General features: G+C 39.6%; 1 long non-coding RNA gene across 1 annotated transcript; it reads left to right on the forward strand.

The window, feature by feature from the left end:
* Window positions 1-1,311: 1,311 nt before the first annotated feature.
* On the forward strand, window positions 1,312-11,734 carry LOC137474219 (uncharacterized). The gene is made up of 4 exons (XR_010999243.1): window positions 1,312-1,573; window positions 10,008-10,131; window positions 11,185-11,265; window positions 11,374-11,734. It is a non-coding gene; the product is annotated as an uncharacterized lncRNA (long non-coding RNA).
* The last annotated feature ends 1,498 nt before the right edge of the window (window positions 11,735-13,232 follow it).

Raw genomic sequence — 13,232 nt, forward strand, 5'->3', positions numbered from 1 at the left:
ACAGAGGAGAGGGGTCAGAGAGCAGAGAGAACGCTCCTGGCAGTGCCATGAGGTGTTTGTGAAAAGACAAACTGATTTTATTGCAAACAGTAACGGTGTTTTCCTCCAGCCTGATTTCTGATAGGAAGCAATTGTGTGAAATACGTTCCAAAGAAACAAAAGGAATGCTATTAAAATGAAAAATGCTTAAAATGGAGGCATTTAAGAGGAGAAGCCATGAAATCTTTGTATCGGTCATGCTGTTTGTAAAAGTGGAATACCAGAAACTCTTGCTTGTTTCAATGATCTAGGTATGGATAATATAATTTCATATTTCTCTCCTAATAATAACTTTTCGATTATGCTACTTTAAAAAAAATGTCCTTAATTTAAAGAATAACCCAATAATTCTTTTAGGCCAAAAAGGAATTTGCCCTAATTTTTTCACAATTTTAACTTTTCAAAATTATCAGTTAAAAATGAACCGACAAAATATCAACAGTGCTTTGTGTTCCTAGGCACAAGTAAAAGCTTCTAAAATATTAAAAGAATGTTTATGCAATGAATGAGGTATGGACATTTTAAATTTCTCCACATTGCCAGGAGCAACTGTGAAAATGAATCCAGGGGAGGAGACGCTGCATTCTGGCACAGATCTGATAATAAAAGGACAGCAGCAGCTCTGTGTGGGTGGCTGGCTGTGCTCCCACAGGCTTCCCAATACTCTTCCCATTATGTTTTAATATTTCTATACTGTCTATTTCCTAGGGATTCTGATTGATGCAATGGGAGCAGGGTTGCTTGGCAGAAAATATCAGTGTACTCAACATATCAACCACGTCTGAAGCTCCCCTTGGCCTGAATTAGGATTTCCTTAGAATCTAACAAAAGATGGCTTTTTAAAATAAAATTTAAAAAACTGAAAAACAAAACCAGAAAACCTAAAAACTTAAAGAAATAAAAAAAGGAGAGGAGAGGGGAGGGGAGGAGAGGGGAGGGGAGGGGAGGGGAGGGGAGGGGAGGGGAGGGGAGGGGAGGGGAGGGGAGGGGAGGGGAGGGGAGGGGAGGGGAGGAGAGGAGAGGAGAGGAGAGGAGAGGAGAGGAGAGGAGAGGAGAGGAGAGGAGAGGAGAGGAGAGGAGAGGAGAGGAGAGGAGAGGAGAGGAGAGGAGAGGAGAGGAGAGGAGAGGAGAGGAGAGGAGAGGAGAGGAGAGGAGAGGAGAGGAGAGGAGAGGAGAGGAGAGGAGAGGAGAGGAGAGGAGAGGAGAGGAGAGGAGAGGAGAGGAGAGGAGAGGAGAGGAGAGGAGAGGAGAGGAGAGGAGAGAAAAAGCATAAAAGATCAGCAAGCATTTGCTATTTTGCTGTTCTCCTGAGGACACACTTTTAAAAGGTTTTTCTGGTATCCTTACTCCCAGGTCATGTTTTCCAGTCAGGTACAGTCTGAGTTACTCGAAAGTTTGAAGGCATTTGCCTTTGCCATTCTAGAATTGGTTTTATTTGGTGACTTTTCACAACCTTTTGGCTTTCTCATTTACTCAAGACTGGCTTTGTGCTGCTTCCTCTCAGAGATGTATCATAAAGGGAGGCAGAACTGAGGTGTGTTTTAAATTACCTTAGAACTGACAAAGGCCACAATACAAGTAATTTTCCATATTCCACATACAGGTATTAGAAAATCAACAGCCTTTAAATAATAGCAATAATGTTTATGTTTTATTACTGTTTGACAATATATTTATACAGAATTACACCATAAGGTTTTGTTTAAAAATTGCTTTTTATCACCAATTTAATTTCTATTTTTAATTTAATTTTCTAATAGAAACAGCTTCAAGAACTTTATAAATACTGGGAAAAGACTTGCAATAGCATCTAGCATTCTTACTTGCAGCTATGTACAGATCTGCAGTTTTCACACAAAATCAAAGATTTACACTACAGTTAGAACAGAGACAACTGGCATAGCAACAAAACTGGAAACCAAGGATAACTGGAGTTATAGCATTTCTACATTCCTGCCATGTAGTGAAGAGTATTTATGTGAAATTGAAGATTTTTAGGAGCACATCATATGACACTCACTGTATCTTTCTGGCCCTTATAGTTGAAACAAAAAATCAAAAGCTCTGAGTATTTTGTGTAATTATTTCTGAGGTGTTGTTGCTTCATTTGGGTTATTTTGTAATTTTACTTTCTCTTAGTGTTAAATGGGGGAAGGGAAGATGCTGAGGCTGTAGGGATTGTCTCATTTTTGGATTTGGGTTTTGTTTAAGGCTTCATAAGTCAGTGTGGCTAGATTAATTTCTAGAATTTGAGAATCTGGATTTTTATCTCAAGATACATATTTTATAGTAGAAATATTGTTAAGATTTCAAATATGAGAAACTTAAAATATGTGTAGAAAACGCAGGAAAATAAAAATCTCAGCTTTTTCTAAAGAAATAAGTGGAAGAAAAATGTTATAGGCTATGCTACTGTGCAATGTGACTCCTCAAAAATAATTGCAAAAAATGTCTAAGCACTCCCTGTGCTTTTATTTTTAGTTCTGTTTCTCTTATACAGAGCAGCATGTCACATCTCCTGTAATCTGTTTTCCAAAAACTGGAAGCTTGGAAGTTTGCTTTACTCTATTAAATTTACCCATTAAGATATAGAGACTTTGCACTCTGCAGAGACCTCTGTTCTGTTATTGAGTGAATTATTTATAACCCACTTAAAGGCAGTATTGCTGTAAAATATTTAAATGTAGTTTAGCCTCTGAATCAAAGTCAATATAAAACAGACTGGTTTGGCCAAAGGGAATTCCATATTACACAGATTCCTTTTCTGCTCTAAAATTTTTCTGTTAGGATAATTTTTTAGCAGAACAATGTTTATCTCAGAAGAGTATTCAATACATGAGCATTTTATTTTGAAAAAAATCCCACAGCTGTGTTAATAAAAATGCAAACACAAATCCCAACAAAATCTCTCTACACCCACACAGCCTTTCCCCATTTCACAAACAAGTACCACAAAGATTTTTAATTTTTGTAGATTTATTTAAAATGGCCTATCTTCCAGCAAAGTATTTTCATATTTGAGGCTTATTTGGGATAATGACTCGGTACCTTGTTATTATATTTATGAAAATAAAAAACGTCCTGAACCATAAAAATCCAAAATGTTTCATGGAAAATGTGTGTTTCCATGCTCACCACTTTAATCACTTAAGATATCAAATTATTTATGCAAATACTGACAGCAAATTATTAACAAAAGCAGTTTTTGGAAATGTTCACTTTTCTGATGGCAGCTATGAGAGTTCAAGGTTGAAACCCAAGGCCTGAGTAATTGAGGGGGGCAGCAAAATGATACTTCATACATGTGAAAAGTTTAGTATTTCTTTTCTTGAAGAATTTAGAATTGCCAAGTAGATAGTAAAACCCTACATTTATTTTGCTTGCAGGTGATTTTTCTAAACTCAGGCACTCAGATCACTGAGTTCACCCTGAGACTGATCAATCCCACCTTGTCACCCAGCCCTGAGCACTGAGTGCCCCTTCCAGTCATTCCTTGGACATCTCTAAGGTTGGAAACTCCACTGCCTCCCTGGGCAGCCCCTTCCAGGGCCTGACAGCCCTTTCCAGCCCCTCTGCCCCAGCCTGGAGCTGCAGGGTTGGTGTGACCAAAGAGCAGGACCTGGTACTTGGCCCTGTTGAATCTCAGACCAAATGTGTGACCTTGCACAACCATGCCTGGCTTAAAGGGCAAAAGGGAGAAGAGCTGGATTGGAGCAAGGACCACATATTCTGATGACCCCTTCTCTTGGCCATTGCTGCAAACACTTCTGTGTTTCTGCTGTGCTCACCACAGAGCCAAGTGGGATATTCTTTCTTCGGGGAAAGGCAATTTTTTCCCAATTTAAAAGAAGAACCTGGAAGAGTTCCTGCTGAGTGGACAGCAATAGACATTTGGCCCCTCACTTACAAGCCTTTCCCCTTTCCCCTGTACATTTGTATGCAAATGATTAGCAAATGTACAAAACAAACTTGCTGATAATGTGCATGAACTCTTGCCCAGAGGTGCACAAGGTTTGGCAGCGATGTCACTGCTGATAAAAATGTAAGGAAGAAAGGACGCAAGTGAAACCCTGCCAAGTGAAAAGCGAATGGCACATCATTTTAGCATGACCAGAGGAGCTTTGGATACAGGGAATGGTGGTTGAGCAGGGACCACCAACTCTTCTTTGCCAGGCTCAAACTGAATAGGAAGTGAGAGCTGAGCACAAACCAGCTCCTAAGCTGATTTATATTTAATAATTTTAATTATACCTGGAGCTAATTGTTTTGTGAACAAATGCAGTTTTAGCACATAACATACAGTCCCTCCTTCCCATTTTCCCTCTGTCAGCGTAGCTGACACCTGTCTAAGGTTTATCAGCATTTATCACAGCAAAATCCTCTGCACACAGAGGAGAAACAGAGTGAGAAACTGCCAGAAGTTTTCCTCCTGAGCTGTTAACCCTGCAGGTGAACTTCAGACTTGCATCATTTGTTGTGATAATGCCCTGGGAACGCCTGTGACAGGCCAAGAGGCAAGAAGTAACTGCTGAGAATAGATTTGCTTCAAGAATGTTCATCCCAGCATACTCCATTTGTTCAACATATTTACACTATTAAGACACACTGTGTGTGTTTGCTTTTTTGGGTAGCTTACAGTCTTACATGAAAACAGCAGGCTAAATTTAAATTCAAAGGGAGAGAGGTGTGCAGGAAATGGATGGAGACACCAGGATTTGCAACTGTGAGAGAAAGAAAGGGGTGTCTATCATGCCCAGTACAAATTCTTCCAGCTGCAAGAGATAATCGATTTTATAGAAAATCTGCATTTCCTCTTTGCAGAGAAAATTGTTTGAGAAGTTGACATTAATTTAAAAGTCTGGCACAAAGAGATAACATACTTACACGATGCTTTTGCAATCAAGTATCTAATAAATATGCCTACAGTGAACCTCAACAGCTAGAATAGACAACTCTATTGCTTGCCAGCATTATTTTAGTGATGCAGAATATACCAAATATTTTCTCTTTGATGCAATTAAACCAAGCCCAGAAATCTTGTGAAATTGTGTATGAATATTAACTTACCAAATGGCAACATCCATAGTAATGGCCAAAGCCAGCTGCTTAGGGCTGCATTAAGTAATTCATAACACATAGGACTTGAGCAGTAGAAAACAATCCTGGTACTGGGTACTCAAAAAAACCCTCTAAATATAATAGTTAAAAATATGCTCACATTATATAGAATTACTCATTTATACTTCAGAAAGTAGCAGGATGTGTTCCTGAACAGGATGAAGTCAATTTAAAGCAGAGTAATTAGGGATAAACAGCTACAAGTGATGGAGTGGAAACTCTTCAAGAGGAAAAATGATACAATATGAGAGGCTGGTTGGTTGCCTGAAACACAATTGTCACCAGTTGCCATTTGTCTTCATGGGCAATGCTGCAAGAATAACGAGTGAAATTTAGAAGGAGAATAAAGATGTGTGCTACAGCCCTGGAGGATGAATGTCCCAGATGGGGAGGTGAACAACCTGGATACAGAGCTCACCTTGTTTAACCATGCAGCTTCCATATTCCAACCTGGGTGAGTCAGAAATATGTCAAAGGTTTTAGTAACAAAAACATCAACTCAAAATACTTAAATGTTTAAGAGGAATAAAATGGAGAAATAAAATGGAATTCTTACAGGATGCTACTTGTTGGAGTCCAAATCTAGTCTTTGCAATTTTAAAAGCCTTGGAAGACAAGACAACCTGGAGACACAGGAACTGCTTCTGGAAGAAGAACTTTCAGATTTTGCTTTTGGGAAAGAAAGAGATCCAGGAATGGACTGAAAGACTTGATCTATTGACTCATGTGGTTTGCTTTAATTTCTTCAACAACTGACCAATGTAATCTGGTAATTTATGCTCCTAAACAAGGTGAAGGCTAGGCTTTTTTTTTTTTTTTTTCCTTTTTAAAGGAAAAAAAAAGGAGTATTTAAACTGGCTCACATGAATAAAGTACAAACCAAATACACCATCTAGCCCCCAAGGCAGATGCTGGATTGACCATCCAGATGCTGGTAAGTCATCCTCTTTAAATCTTTCTCCTGCATTTCACACAGCTGGAAGAAAGAAGAGAATAGGGACTGACTGCTGTATTGTTGCACATACACAAGATAATCTCCTATTCCAAGAGTAGATTTGCTGCAATCATATATTGGGAATATTCTTTGTTTCCTTCACAAAGGATAGTAAAACAGCTTCTAAAACAGACAAATCCCTGAATCTGGAAGGTGGAGAATTTGCCAGGCTCAATGCCAGTGCTTCGGACTTTGCCTGTAGTATCTTTTCTTACCCAAACATTTTAAAGACAGATTTAGCAGAAACATTCAGCCTTCTTATTGGTGGCCAGCCTTCATGACTTTTGAAACAAGAGAGCATGCAGGATCAAACAATATGTTGGCTGTGAGATGATTCCAGCTCCTTCAGAAGGAACTAGATTTTCATGGAAATACAACTTGTCCTCTGCTCCTTCACTGGCTGAGCTCATACATCTACAGCTGGCTGTCTCATTTTCACAGACCAGGGGATGGGTTAGGGGTGCTCCAGGCCTGTGGTGTGTTACTAAAGATATTTACCTGGCCAATGTGGAATATGGGATGCAGGAATGTGGTTGAAAACAGCAGCTGCCTCAATAAGGTCTCCAGAGTGCTCAGAGAAACCAAAGGCTTACAAATGCACACAGCTTGTTTCCAGCAGAGCTGGTAAGGGCCAGGCCTCCTTGACTGTACTGGACCTGGGGTATTCCAGAGATAGGATCAATATCCCAGTTTGGGAAGATTCATAAAGCTGGAGCTCTGGGGAGGTCACATTTTTCTCCAAATACACACTTACAAATATGTTTCAGAGGAGCACTTCCAATTCTTTCCAACATTGCTTACAGACCCCACAGATCCTATCATTACATTCCTAGCAATTTCAGCATTTATTCTGGAGACAAGATAGAGCTACATTTCAGACCTAATGTAATTATTACATTTATGGAGTTGTGCTGCCTTGTCCTGTCAGAGGTATATGAAGTCTGAGAAAAACACTAAACGCAGACATATGAGCTGCATCCTGAACTCCTATGGATGCCCTTTGTACTTTGTATAAATGAAAAAATATTCATCTTAATGTCCTTGCCATCAGCAATGCAAGTGCAGGTTCAACATTGGGAATGAAAATTCAAAGCGTTTCCTGAGGTCACATCCTGGACAATTGTGGTGATTTGATGAGTGATTTTTATCTAGTGCAAGTCCCATATAGGTTCCGCTTTCATGTGGGACACATTGTGCAAATATTTAAGAGTGGTTTAAATTGGTTGTGGTATTATGTGGGAGATTTTAAGTTCAGCATCCTCTGGGGAAGGAGCCACTGATCTTTATAAGGATTATGGTGCCTAAATAATTCTATGGATGGCATTGGTGCAGGCTGATTCCCTTGCCATATAAAAGCTCATTAGAAGCCTCAGTGATTTGTAGTTTATGTTCTTGGAGTGCCATCTAACTTACATAAACAGCTTACAGTTTTCTGATATTTTAATAAAAACTTCTGGCATGGTACTGGTAATTTATTTCATTATAAGAAACATTATATAAATGCTAAACACAGGCACAACAAGGAGAACAGAAATTGCCAAACAAAACTTTGCTAAGCACACAGTTATGTTTAGGGAATAAAAATGTGTGAGTAGTGAGCTGAGTTGGCTGCCTATCCTTGTTAAACAGCCAAAGAATTGTGCAGTGTCACATAAAGTGCAATAAATAAAATTAAAATGCAAATTACAGTCAGTCAAAGAATTCCCAAGGTCTGCATGCAATTTCAAAGTACTTAGTATAGGATCTTTGCCCTTCTGGCTTCCTTTTGGGAGTCTTTTTCCTCTCCTGGTGGCCCAGGTGTGCTTGAGGCCCAAATTGAAACATCCTACCTTCCAGATCCCTGCAAAGACATCCTGCTCATTATCTTTCTTCCTTGAAGGAAGGAAAAATAAATTATTTCCTCCTGCTTCATTTCTACATTGCAAGGCCACACCTGGCACGCTTTGCCTCACTTCTCTAAATGTCTGTCATGCCAAACCATGACACCTTGTGCACTCACTGGTCCTGGAACTGCAGGTGCCAGCCCACAAGCAAACAATGGAACACATCACTGCAGAAAGCTTCATTTTATTAAAACCCTTTTGAAAGGCTAAGATAAACATGACATTTCTTCTCTCTGGAAAAGTGGTGGCAGGGTATGATTCATAAACGTTGCTGACTTCACTTCTGTAATCCACTTTGGTGTGGGCAGCACATGAAGATGAAGGACACCACGGGGGGGAAAAAAAGGCGAAAGGCACAAACCAACCAGGAATTCTGGAGGGAAGGTGGAAAGAGGAAAGGAAACGCTGTGTAAATCCTTGAGGAGCCCAGCACACCTCAGAGAACTATGGAATTGCCATAGTATCCATTGTCCCGCTTGCCTTTGGCCACAGATGTTGAAACAATAACCAGTAAGGTGTGGGTGCTGTGTTGGAATTTCCACTCCTCCATTCCCACCTCTTGGGTGTCTGAGAATGCAACCAGCCACACTCTTGGCCCAGTAGACATGATGGCTCACAGCCTGTCAACACTGGCAATCTGGGGGAAAATGTTCAACCCAACAGCAAAGAAGGTAGTAACAAACACCATCCACCTCCTGTGGAGCAGAGGGCAGAAGAGTGGTTTTCAGAAAATGACAGAGTGGCAGCAAAGGGGCAGTTAAAATAATATCTACAAAGAAATCCTTGTTTTCAGATCCAGCTGCTTCCAGATGTGCTGTAAACACATAAGGAGTCAGAGTAGGAAGGATGAGAAGGGCTCACTTGCCTGCCTGCTTGAAATCTGAGCAGAATTTGCAAGCTCAGGCTGTATCTAGCCAGGAAAGCAGGATCAGGATTTTCAGTGTAGATTGACAAGAGTGGTGTCATCAACCACATAAACTCCATAAATACATAAAGGATCCAAGCTCAGCTCCTGAATGAAACTGCTTTTGTCCTGGCATTTATGAATATAAACCAACTCCTCTGTGCTTTATATCTCACAGTGGGTAATAAAATCTTCTGATGTAATTACACAAAGTGCTTAGAAATACTTACCTAAGTTAAGTTATATATGATCTGTTATGTTGGACAATCAGGTAGAGGCATTAATGGTTTTATGTAAACGGCTTGAATCAAGAAAAAATCACCATGTGATATTAAATACATTTGTGATAGTTGCAAAATATCCCAAACTGCTCATGTTTTTATCTACATGGAACCATTCCTTACATCATATGGGTAAAACCACACAGTGTCTGTTACTCTTACTCAAGCTTTAGGGTTGTAATCCTAGAACAAACATAAAGGAAGGGCAATACCAGGCACTGCTTAGAGTGTTTTGCCTTATTTAAAACAATTTTTGCAGGTAGAAAATGATTTAAGGTACCGGATAATGTTGGCACAGATTGAAAATATAAATACATATAGATAAGAAGGGAGAAAGGAGATATGTAACAGAAGAAAAGTATTCCTCTGAAACACTGTCCTGATAGATCCTGAGAAAAACTGTGCTGTACACCAGAAGGTCCATCCAGCACTAAATTCCCCAAAATAATTGGGCAGCATAAACCTCTTTCCAGTCCTTTACTGTATTTATTTGGAAGGCTTAGGTCATTGTGTTTCATAGATCACAGTGAGGCTCTCACCACCACACTACTGAAAAAAAAAAAAGAACAAAGCAAGACAACCACTGCTAGGATTTTTAGTGGTTTTTCTGAGGTCTTCCCAGTTATCCCATGTTTTTTTTCACCTTGTGTTTGCAAAATAGAAGAGAGATTGTTCTGTTTCAGTGGGTCACTTCAGAAGGCTTTTAGGTTGGGAATGAGGCCCACTGGAAAACCTGAGAGGGAAGTAAAGCTACTTCAGACATATTTTTCTCTCTTGTCTCCAGACAGCTCCATCTAAATTAAATGGGAAATTATATGGGAAATTACATAGAGTGGTGTGACAGAGCCTCTCCTTTGAAGCTACTCCTGAGCAGACTTCTCTTCACAACAGAGGGCATCTCTGTGTTGGAAGGTAAAAAATGGAATTGCAGAGAAGTGCAGTTGTGTAAACATGAACACTCTCTTTTCTGGCATCCAGAGTCCTAGAGAGTGTCCCGTGCATGTTGCAAGGCATTTTCCTTGCATCCAGCTCCATATGATGGTACTGGAATCAATTAAGTTGCATGACTGAGTTTCAGGAGGGAAAAAAAAAGTAACCCAAGCTTCTGCAGCTGAAGGACTAGCACAGAGTGATAGGCAAGTTTCAGAAACGTTTATAGCTTGCATACATTTCAGAAATGTTTATTACTAGTTTCTAGTAATTGTCCCTTTCATCTGCTTCATCCAAACACCATCAGCCTGCAAATATGGGCTGAATACTTCATGAGGATATTTATTTCCTTCATGAGGATATTTATTTCCATGGAGAACCAGGATAGGAGTCTACAGTGAGTCGTTTGTAAACAGTTTAGGCCTTTATCTGTTCACCAGGAACATAACGCCTTCGCATTTATTTACTAGCCAGCACCATTCATTTTATAGCTATTTATCCTTGGAGATTGCTCTCAAGTGACTTCATTACATGTGCCTGGTATTTCAAGTGCCAAGTTTACTGGATATTGTCACTGGATACTAATTCCCTTAGCAATGCTTCTGGCTGAATCAATACCACTACCCTTGAAAATCTGATTTATAGTAGAAATATTTGCATCCAGCAAACTCCAGTCTTGCTTCTGGAAATATCTTTTTCTCAACTTTGAGTCTGACATTTAACAAGCAGCTCACTGTGGGGAACATTTAGAGGAAATAAGATGGGTCCAAAAAATGCCCCAAAAGACCCATCTTTGCCCTCTCTCCTGATCAAAGAGGATTAAAAATTGTTGCAGTCTGTTTGACCAAGGAACTCTTCCGAGGCTTTTGAACATATTGATCTTTGATCCTAGCCAGAAAACACAGGTGTCCCTGTTGGGTTTTTTCCCAAAAGCACGGGTTTTTCAGTCTTAGCTACAGCCCAGAAGTGAATAACCAGCTAATTCAGAAATCCAGAGTTCAGACTTCCTTCCTTAACTTTTTATTTGCCCCTTAGGCAGAGTTTTCTCAGACCCCCAAGGGACTTCTCTTTTCCTTTTGGAAGCAGAGGACAGCCCTCAAAGCTCAAAAAGCAAAGGTGAGAAGCATTTCACTTCTACTAAAATGGAGCTGAGGAACATGTGGAACTGATTCAGTCAACCCATTCCTTATCTTAACCAACAGCCTAATACTTTTTTATTAACAGGAAGTCATTGGATTCAAGTTTTATTTTATGGGATAGAAATCTGAGGGAAGAAAAATCATCATGCTGGCATCTGTGAAATAATAACTCATGTGCCCATGAAGTCATTAAGTTACACTAACAATATGCAAAGCCTGGAGAAGCTTTTGTTAATGACCTCCACTGAGGGATTTATGGTCACACAAATGCCTGGCACCTGCTGCTGCAGGAATCAATTGGGAAGAAAATAATACTCACACAAGTATCAGAGTTTCTCAGCGTTTCTCTCCTACTTTTCAGCCTTTCTCATTCATCCCAGTGACAAGCTGGGCATGCAAACACGAGGTGGGAAGGAAACTTGACAGCTTTTGACATCAAGGCTTTTAAGACACAGAGGAAGGACTGATGCAAAAGTGACACTACATTGGCAAAGAAGAGCAGGCAGAAATGGCAGGAAGAAAAGAGCATTGATTCCTTGGATTTCCACTCCATGTACACTGGAGGACTGTTTGGAAAACCATCAGACAATTAGGAAATGTTTTTACTTTCTGGTTACCCAGCCAATTAGTACACGAAATGCTAAAGCACACAGCTCCAGAGCCAGGAAGAGAGTGAAAAGTTAGGACTGTCAACCAGACAGCTCAGTTTCTCTTGTGATCAAAATCAGAGCTCTCGTGCCACCTGTTCGGATGCTCAGCTATCAAATCCTCCACTAGAATCATTAGATAACTACCACAGGTTATAAGAGTAATATTTTCAGGGACACATGCACTTTTCTGTATCCACCTTCATAGAGTAGGTGATTAGGGAATCACATTAGATTAAATTAATTGTACAATGAGACTTTGAACAGCTCCTTGAAAACCGACTAAAACTCATCTCACAGAAAGAAGTGGAGGACAACAATTAATTCTAAATTATCACTTGAACCAAATTCTTGAGATAAGAAGCCAAGTGTCACTGAGTGAGGGTATGACACTTAATCACTGCTAATAATGTTATTTATCTGCTCTTAATTATGTCTTCTTTTCCTTGAAGTAGGGAAACTTTATAGACTGTTCTCATAAAACCCATATATCCTACCTTATTGCAGGTCTAATGAGGAATGTTAGAGGCACATCCTACATTTAGGCTTGCTGGTAACTCAGACTGATACCACTCTGACTTCCACAGCAGGCAAAGATTTTTAGGCAAGTGCTGACAGATGTTGTGGATCTGATGCAGAAAAACAGCCTTTAGTATTTAATGTGGTGATGAGAAATTAAGTTGCCTGAGGTATGAAATATAATTGTTCATTTACACTGAAAACCCGTGGATGCAAAACCAACTATTACAGTCATGGATAAGGAAAGGAGTAAAATAATAGATCCAAATTTTCTTTGAAGCAGTGTTGAAACTTTAATATTTTCTCTAACTAGTCTCTGGGGAAAATGCTTGCGTCAATGATAGCATTGTTACAGTGGTGCTAGAAATGGTAGAAAAGTTGGTGTATCCACACAGTTGTTCCTCAATGAGTCTTTCTCAGATCAAGTGAGAGAATTCCCTGATAGTTTCCCCTATCCCAAACAAAAAAATACATGCACCTTACATTAGAAATTTGGTGTGAAATAAGGTCGCAGTCCCAAAGCAATCCCAGAAATTATGTTTTCATTATGAATATTCAGAGTTCATGAAGCATCATGATCCAAGATATTATGAGATTTTTTTTCCACATCATTTTTTCTTCTTGCAATCTGTGCAGCAAAGGTCACAAAGAAAGAACTGATGGAGTTTGGGGAGTTTAATTGCTTTTGGCTTTGATATATTAAACAAGGTTTATCTGCAATTATTTGACTTGGAGCTGAAGCTCCATTCATTAGATGCAAAGGAAGTTGTTTGTTTGA

Source organism: Anomalospiza imberbis, chromosome 5, assembly GCF_031753505.1.
Source record: "Anomalospiza imberbis isolate Cuckoo-Finch-1a 21T00152 chromosome 5, ASM3175350v1, whole genome shotgun sequence".
NCBI lineage: Eukaryota > Metazoa > Chordata > Aves > Passeriformes > Viduidae > Anomalospiza > Anomalospiza imberbis.